A 9,862-nucleotide genomic window follows, 5' to 3' on the forward strand; every position below is an offset into this window, starting at 1 on the left:
GAACCAAAGACAGTAAATACTGCTCTTGATCACTCTGATTGGGTTCAAGCTATGAAAGACGAACTTAATGAGTTCGAAAGAAATAAGGTTTGGCGCCTCATTCCAACTCCTAAAGATGCCTCGGTTGTTGGTCTCAAATGGGTCTTCACAAATAAAATGGACAAGGAAGGCAATGTGATAAGAAACAAAGCTCGTCTAGTGGTGAAAGGATACTGCCAGGAGGAAGGAATCGATTATGAGGAAACTTTTGCTCTTATAGCTAGGATGGAATCTGTTCGAATATTCCTTGCCTATGTTGCACACAAGAACTTTGAGGTCTACCAAATGGACGTAAAGTGCGCATTTCTAAATGGAGAACTTGAAGAAACGGTGTACGTGGAGCAACCTCCGTGATTCATCAATGAAAAGTACCCCAATCATTGCTATATTCTGGACAAAGTGGTTTATGGGCTGAAACAAGCACCTAGGGCCTGGTATGAAACGCTAACCAAGTTTTTAAAGATGTACAAATTCAAACAAGGTTCGGTTGACCCAACCTTCTTTCGTAAGAAGGAAGGTAACCACCTTATGATTGTTCAAATCTATGTCGATGATATCATCTTTGGCTTAACGAATCCTAGTTTAACAACTGAATTCAGAAAGCTGATGGAGACTAAATTTGAAATGAGCTCAATGGGTCCGATTAACTTTTTCCTTGGTTTAAATATTAGACAGGGACCCGAAGGCATCTTTATTAACCAGGAAGCATATACCAAGACTCTCCTTGCTAAATTCGGAATGATGGGAGACTCAAACGTTAAAGTTCCAATGGCGTTCAGCACCAAGCTCACTCCATCCTTGGATAAGCCAGCAGTCGATATTACGTTATATCACCAGATGATCGGTTCTTTAATGTACCTCACTGCAAGCAGGCCTGATATAATGTTTTCTGTTTGTTACTGTGCTAGATTTCAGGCAAATCCTCGTGAACCTCATATGCTTGCAGTGAAGAATATACTCCGGTATTTAAAACGAACTACCTCTCTCGGCTTATGGTACCCATCAAACTCAGGTTTCTTCGTTCAAGCCTACTCAGATGCTGACCTTGGAGGTTGTGGTCTAGACAGGAAAAGCACCACTGGAGGTTGCCAATTCCTTGACGGGAAGTTGCTTAGCTGGCAATTAAAGAAACAGACTTGTGTATCTCTGTCTACAGCTGAAGCAGAATACATCGCAGCTGCCTCCTGTACATCTCAAGTGATTTGGATCCAAAGCCAGCTCCGGGACTATGGACTCAATATGAAAAAGATCCCACTATATTGCGACTCCGAGAGTGCAATTAGGATCTGTCATAACCCAGTGCAACACTCCAAGACTAAGCACATAGCACTGAGGTATCACTTTATTAAGGATCATGTGGAAGATGGGAATGTCGAAATTCATTTTGTTCGAACCACTGATCAACTGGTTGACATCTTCACCAAAGCTCTTCCTGAAGCTTCTTTCAACAAAATTCTACAAGGGCTAGGAATGATGGAATCGGAGTCAGTACCAAAACTTACCTCTCAAGATTAAAAGTAAGAAGCGAAATAGACCGAACGTTCGGGTTTGGGTCTCATGTGTGCCGAAATGAACCGAACGCTTGGGTTCGGGTCTTGTTCTGGTGTACCGAAATGAACCGAACGCTCGGGTTCGGTTGTATCATCTGATCTTCGCTTATCATTCAAAGGTAGTTTCTTTGGTTGTAAATCTTTTGTATTATTTTTTCCAAATTCATTCATCTTATTGTCAAAGTTCCTTTCTGTTTCAAACTTATTTTTTTTATGCAACCGAAATAGACCGATCGTTCGGGTTCGGTTCCAAAATTTTTCTCACCCGAAATAGACCGAACGCTCGGGTTCGGTTCCAAAATTTTCTCAACCGAAATAAACCGAACGCTCGGGTTCGGTTCCAACATTGTTTTTGTATTTTTTTATGTCTTATTTTATTTTTTATCAAAAATTCCAAAAATATTTTTTATTATTTTTTAAAATTTTTTTTAATTCAAAAACTCCAAAAATATTTTTTATTATTTTTTTAATTTTATTTGAATTCAAAAACTCCAAAAATATTTTTTATTATTTTTTTAATTTTATTTTAATTCAAAAACTCCAAAAATATTTTTTATTATTTATTTTTCTTTCTTTATTTTATTTTAATTTTGGCTCTTATCTTTTTGTATATCTCTTTGTGGGTAAATCATTTCACTAGCTAAGTGTCCCTAGAAGCATGTTGTTGTATGTGTCCAAAGCCTCACCTGATTCTGAATAAAAGCCTTACTGACTTGGTACAAACAAACCTTGTCTTCCCAATTAGGCTCTCATATTTATTCTAATCATGAGCTACCTAACTCTCTTCTCACATGAGATAAGAGTTTTCTGCTTAGTCCTTATTTTTCACAGCAGAGGTACTTTGGTCTCTTTACACCATCTACATTACTTTTTCTCCATCTCATTCGCTTCACAAACGTAACCCTTGAGACTCTCAGACATTACCACTGAGGTTTATGGTTGCACAATTTCTGTGTTCATGATCTTAGCTTCGTGTCACTACGTGCTAAGTGAAACCCACAATTCAATACCCACTATGCATTGACGGTGAACAATTAACTTGCTCTAGCTTTCACTAATGAATTGACAGACTTATCCTTGGGGGTACAACATGAAATCTCTATTTTTTTATGATTCCTATGAAATTGTTAAATCCAATAACATTTCTTCCCTTGGGATCCAGTTTTAATTTTTTTTTGAGATTTCGCATACATTAGTTTACCTTGCCACTTTAATTATCTCCAACCTACTTGTTCAACAACTACAATGGTTTCACAAGTACTTCGTTCAATTTCTATCTTATGTCAAGATCAGGAATTATGAATCGAAGCGAAAGTCACCCTCATAAGCCTAATTAAAAGAAGCCTTTCAACACTTCTTAATAAGTGTCTGATCATTATTCAACGGGAAACCACACAAACACTTTAAAGTCTCTCTTGACTTTGAAGGAAGAGATTCGTGCCCGGGATCCATTGTTTTGTGTCTTTATTGACATCACATAATCCCTCAAAAGTGTTGCTTTATTTCTTTTTCTTTTACACACTCAGCACGAAAATCTTTTTGATTTTTCAAAATTCTGGTTTCATTAATTCTAAGGAATTTTAATTGGATTGGTTGTTATAAAAGGTAGTGGTTAATATTGATCCACGTGGGGATTTTACTTTAAAGATGCCGTTAATCTCTAAAGGGATAAGATGACGAAATAATGACTCAGGCGGGAGTCCAATCGATTTGATTTCAAATGGCGCAACAGGGAAAAGCGTGTGAATAGGAACTGTTTCATCTCCAAACGGCGCCTGATGGGAAGGCGTGTGATTAGGGACTGACACTCTCTCTCCTGCGTGATCATCGGCACACCCAACTGTCACGCGTCAATCACCTCCGAAAAAGCCTTCGTTTTTCAATCGAAGATTTGGGAAAGATTTTTCTCTCTCCTTTACCCACAGTATAAAAGGCAATGTGATCCACCGTTTACCTCTTTACTGCACCTATATTCCCAGAGAGCAAGAAAATCCTCTAAACCTCTACTGTTCATCATCTCTCCCACTTTCATCTCAACAATGGCGGATTCTTCATCTGTTCACGCAACTTCTCATATCTTGCCCATTCGTCCCTAGCAGAGTTTGATCATTGATCTTACTCCTCAGGCATATGACGCTTTCATGTTTCCCATCATTGAATGCCTGAAGTTCCTCGCCAATCGCTCCTGCTCTTACCAGAGCTGAAGTTGTTCCAATGGAGTTCCTGTCACAAATTTTTGCTACAGCTCACTACGACAAGGTTGTCGACAGGATTTTCTTCGATGTCTTTGAGCACAAGGCGTCGATTTCTAAGCAAAGGTTTTGTACGCTGTTAGGGTTTGAACCTGATTCTTCGAGGGTTAATCCTGAAACCATTCCAATGGGTCATCTGTTCAACATGTTCTACAACATGGGGTACACTGAGGTGCTCACTACAGTCACGAAATTCAAAAAGTCGTGCCTGCCCCCTCAGTGGAATGGGATGTTCATTGTTCTTTTCAAGGGCTTATCTGAACGAAGTGCTGGATCCGATGGGGCAAGTCGTTTGTTTCTCTCAATCATGTACGGGATCTACAATGGCATCAACATGGACTACGGGTCGGTCCTATGGCAACAACTCATTCAGAGTCTCTCTTCTACCTCTCGACCCTTAGAGATTTCTTATGCCAGGTTCTGGACTATTGTCACGAAATGGGTGATGGACAAGTACCACGTCCCCATTGTCGCTGATGCTCCAATGTCTTCGATTGGTACTTTCCATACCACGAAGATCATTGTGTCGGATGCATCAAAATTTCCCTTCAACGGGTCTATCCCTGAAACAATGTATGGTGATGTTCCTGCCGACAGCCAAATCATTCAAACGTACAAGGAGTTCCGACGTTCTGGTCCGAGAGACCTTACTCTGGAAATGCTGAAATCGATTCATGATGCTGACAAGCCTGCCCCCAGAGGAAAGAAGGTTGATAATGGCAAGCAGGTTGCAAAGGGAGCAAAAGGCCCATCTCCCAAGAAGAGGAAACCCACCAGAGCCACCCAATCCCCTCCCATAAAGAAGCGAAAAACCCAGCCAAGGCGAAAGCTGATCATTGCTTCGTCCTCAAGCGAATCTGAGGAAGAGGGTTCTGATTCAGATGGATCTCAACGTGGTAACACTCCACCACGTTCGCCTACACCAGAGATTCACATCTCTACTTCTCCAATTTCCTCTCCACCCGTTACAATTCCTTTTTCCATTCCCCCCATAACCTCCACCACTCAAATACCATCCACTTCCATCCCAGTACCACCACCTATCTTTACCGAAGCAACAACCACCACCACTGCAGATGTTAGAACCAACGTATCTGATACGGCGGTTTATACTGATGCACCAAGATCCACCTCAGCATCCGAACCCACACCAACAACCAAACACACCACCCAACCCGAACCTACTACTACTACTATTGCCGAGCCTCAAGCTTCACCACCACCATCTTCTCCTGCTCATGCATCAGAGGAAAAAGAACCACTCCTTGGCGGGGAGAATATGACTTTTGATTCGGTTTATTATAGTCCGTTTCAAGTTCAAAGTGATGATGATGACGATGCTCCTGTCACAAAGAGGCATCTCAAGGAGCTACATGACAAAATCAATGTAAAACAGGAAACTTAACGAAGGGTCTTTCTTTATTTTATTTTAATTTTGGCTCTTATCTTTTTGTATATCTCTTTGTGGGTAAATCATTTCACTAGCTAAGTGTCCCTAGAAGCATGCTGCTGTATGTGTCCAAAGCCTCACCTGATTCTGAATAAAAGCCTTACTGACTTGGTACAAAAAAACCTTGTCTTCCCAATTAGGCTCTCATATTTATTCTAATTATGAGCTACCTAACTCTCTTCTCACATGAGATAAGAGTTTTCTGCTTAGTCCTTATTTTTCACAGCAGAGGTACTTTGGTCTCTTTACACCATCTACATTACTTTTTCTCCATCTCATTACCACCTCCTACATCAACAGCAACAAACAAAACCGAACCTCCTCCAGTAGGCCAACCCTCAGGTTCCGGTGTGAAAGAAAAAGGCAAGAAAATTGCTGAGGAGAGTGACGATGATGATAAAGAGACTATTGCCGACCTTTTGAAGCGACAGGGTCGAGATAAAGAGGCTGACATCAGTGCTCGTGTGGCTGGAGAGGCTGAAGAAGCCAAAAGAAGACAGAAAGAAGCCCACGATCTTCTTGAGAGCAGGAAAACCCTTTTTCCTCCTTGGACTCTTGAGAGGCTGATTAAAGAAGCCATCGAAACACCAAGTATCTTGTGGTTAGAACCTGTGATCTCTTTAGATTTTTCTAACACTGTCGACTCTCAGTTCGATATGCCACTGACCCGAAAGGCGTTTGTTTTTCATGCCTTTGACAACATTGCTGAGTTCCCCCATCCTCATCCACAGGTTGATCGGGACTTAGTCGAATTTTATCTGAGGGCATCTCAACCTCAATACCAGACTTGGAGCGCTCAGAAAATCGTCAATGTTCGGGTCCTGAAGCCGTACAGGGAAGGAAACTTCACCAATGTTCGGTTCAAGGTACTACGGGGATCTTCCAAGACCGAACATGCCATCTCACTTGCAGATCTTCCCAACCTTAATCCCCATGACTGGATTATCTTGCACAACATCCTACTTACAAACGAAGCTGAATATGGTCCGATCATTGACCACTTTAAGAGGATGCTCGTTTGCTATGTCATGGAAGTTGCTCTGATGGATCAGGAGATAGCGAGCGTATTCAAGAAGAAGCGCACCATATCTCCTGTTGGCTCTGCCAGTGATCTCAATATGATGCAGATGGGAAAAATTGACCCAAAGAGAAACTCTGTCATGTTTACCAGGAACGAAGGACAGAAATGTCTTTTCGCTTTGGCAGACAAACATCTCTACACCACTGCATGTTTAGAACATGTTTTAGGGATCATCCATCGATGCAAGCAGAACACAGCGGATGATATCAAGTACTTTGATGACATGATTCAATGGTATATTCGCTTCAGACAGACAATCCTTGCACTTATCACACGTCTGTTCGATACAATAAAGAAGGCTCCCGCTGCTGGTCCAAGCAAGAAGAAATGATAGTCTCGCTCCAAATTGACGCAAAGGGGGAGATTGTTAGGATCAGTATAGTGTTGCGTCTATTGGGCTCGTTAGCTAGTCCAATGTTTATCTCCGGTATGGGCTTGTCCATCCGTGAGTTTTGTAGGGTTTAGTATAAATAGATGCTTGCATGCATCCTAGAAAAAGGATTAAAAAGGACGATTAGTAACGATTAGAGATTTATTGTTCAGCAAATTTATCGTTATTGTTTTGTAACCCTAGAATCCTCTACAACGGAAGTTCTTAGTCGAGCTCTGCTGAGGATCGAGTAATCTAATCATTCGACACATCTTGATTCATACTTGTGATTTGTTTACTATTTTTACGTTCATCGCATACCTGTTACAAAGATCTAATCGATCAAAGAGTTAATTAATAACTCATCACTCATAAGTCCATGTTAGTGTGCCGATTAACCATGCATGCTCCACTAACGACTTTGAGAACTATAAATATCAAAATTGCTATCTACTTAAAATTTACTTGGTGGAAGTGTTTCCTCACCATCATTTTCATGAATTGGAGAGAAACCTTATGACCCTTAGATTTCCATGGTGTATGTGTTCTTATTCACATGAATCTGTCAAAACCATAATCACAAGCCTAGGTTAGTGACAAATCATAACTCATATAGATTGAACTTGTGCAATCTTAACCTCTTGCCACCTGGCAGCACAAGGGTCTGCCATTGCTTCCAAGTAGTTGTGCAAACAACTGAAAACATGTAGAACTCAAATGTATAGCCAACTTTGACTGGAATAGGCAAAGAAATGTCAACACAATAGGTTATAAACCTCTAGTTGTGTGCTAGTGATGAAATACAGGTTTTATTCTTGATTAGTTCTTGAAACTATTTCAGGATCTTTTAGACACCCACTGTCTTCTTGACTTATAAGACTTTGTTGTCAAATATTCAAAAGAGAGTGTGAATTCTAATCAAGGAAAAACACTTCACACAACTGGCCTTAGTTGGTCTTTGTTTTATCTAAAACATCACAACTTACCAATTTTTAATGTACAAGAGTAGAAAACTTTTACTCTTACATTTGACAAGTGTTCTAAACCTTCTTTAAGACATGTCACTCAAATTACAATCTTGGATTATGACTCTTAGATTTGTTTTGAAACGAAGTATGACTCGTCTTCTTAATTTGACCACTTCAACAATTTATGATTCCTCTTCTTAGCCATAAGAATGCACTTAGAGGATAAATTGTGATAAGGTCTCGTTAATCTTTAAGATGATCATAGAACATGATACTAAAGTACTCTCCCATCTTTTCAGATTTTAGAAACTTTTATCCTTCTGCCTAATTTGATTCTTCTTATTCGTTCTGCCATACATCAAAACTTTTCCAATGTTTCAAAATTATACTTAAACTGGTAAGTATAACCATGTTTACAAAACTTTAGTAAATCATGACGAATAGTCTTATTTATCTTTTGTGGTGGACTTTGACTAGTGCACAAGAATGTGTACTTGATCCCTTAGTCCTTTTACTTGAATCACATATACATGTGAACAAGGAACTTGTCTTCATTTTTTTTTTAAAATGAAAATTTCTCATTCATCATACCCTACAACTTGCATGATTCCAAGTTTCGGTCCAATTGAAACTTGGGTGATGAGAATATTTCCTTATTTGGTAAATTTAGACACTACCACAAGTGAAATAATCAAATTTCTATTTCCAATATTGCTAGAAACATACAAACACCAAGTTTTCATAAATACCATTGCAAGGAGATATAAAATAAAGTAAAACAAACTTTTATTTATTTATCAAAATGCAGAAAAACTTTTCCTTACAATGTATCTTGAAATGAAAACTATGCTATTACATGTTTCCTAGCAATCTATCATAACTCCTAAGTAGTAGCTCATGAATCCAATCTTCAACCAAACGATAGAAATCCATCTTCGCGATAAGATTCAGCATACTCATTTCCTTTTAAGTTTCCTTCCCTTTGCTTGATCCTGCTAAATATAAAAAATGCAACAGAGTCACATTTGGTATTAAGAATCATCAACTTGGAACTTAACAAAGTTAGATAGTGGACTTACCTGAAGCAGAGTCAAACCTTTTTGTTTTTTCCTTTTCTCTTAGATCTTTCAGGTAGTTAGGGTAGTTTCGCAACTAATGCCCCTTCTATTGACAATGAAAACATATAGTCTCTTTGGGAATGGTACACGGGACTATCACAGACTTAGCTTTTTTCCTTTACCTTTTGGTTAACCGGGTTGACCAAGGCCGATCCCTTTCCATTGGGAAGAGAAAGCTTTTCTGGACTTCCAATGTTTCCATTGTCAATGTCCATGGAAGTTTGAAAAATAGACCTTCCACCTATATTTGCTTGACCATTGCGCCACATCATTTTTGACTCAGCAGCAATAAGCAAATACGATAGATCTATTAGGGTCAGGTCGTGATCTGTCACATAGTAGTTCTTAATGAACTCACTATATGACTCAGGAAGTGACTGAAGAACCTAGTCAATAGTCAACTTCCTTGGGACAACGACACCCATCATTCTCAACCTGTCAATATGTGACTTCATTCCTAAGATATGAGTGCACACAGGTCTTCCATCTTTATGTTTCATTGATAGTAGGGCTTGAGTGGCCTTGAATTTTTCCAGTCTTTGAGTTTGTGGGTCAGGGAGAATAAATGGAGGAGGTGGAGGCAGAGAAGTATGATTTACATAAGATTTGGGAAGATCATAGTTGTCTAAACCAGACATCTACAATGGGAGATATTCAAGTTAGTTGATTTAATTCCTTAATATAACACCCAATATGAAATATTAAGGCTAGGACCCAACACAATATTTTATAACTTAGAAGAGGGATGCCGTAATCCAAGCTATAAAATATTTGAAGGTAGGTGAATGACGATTCACCAATTTCCACCATGAAAAATGAAATAAATTATTAGGTTTTAATTGGTTTTGAAACTCCAAGATCTTTTGAGATTCATTGAACTTTCAATGGCATGTTTTAATCTCGAGTGTGCCCTTCAGGTTTTGTGACTGGGATGCCGAGGATCACAAAACAAGGTGTGAAGTAACCATGCAAATTACTAGGTACCCTTAATGTCTTACCCCTCAATCGATGTGCTGGTTAACCACACACACTCC

The sequence above is a fragment of the Lactuca sativa genome, chromosome 5, assembly GCF_002870075.4.
Source record: "Lactuca sativa cultivar Salinas chromosome 5, Lsat_Salinas_v11, whole genome shotgun sequence".
NCBI classification, from domain to species: Eukaryota; Viridiplantae; Streptophyta; class Magnoliopsida; order Asterales; family Asteraceae; genus Lactuca; species Lactuca sativa.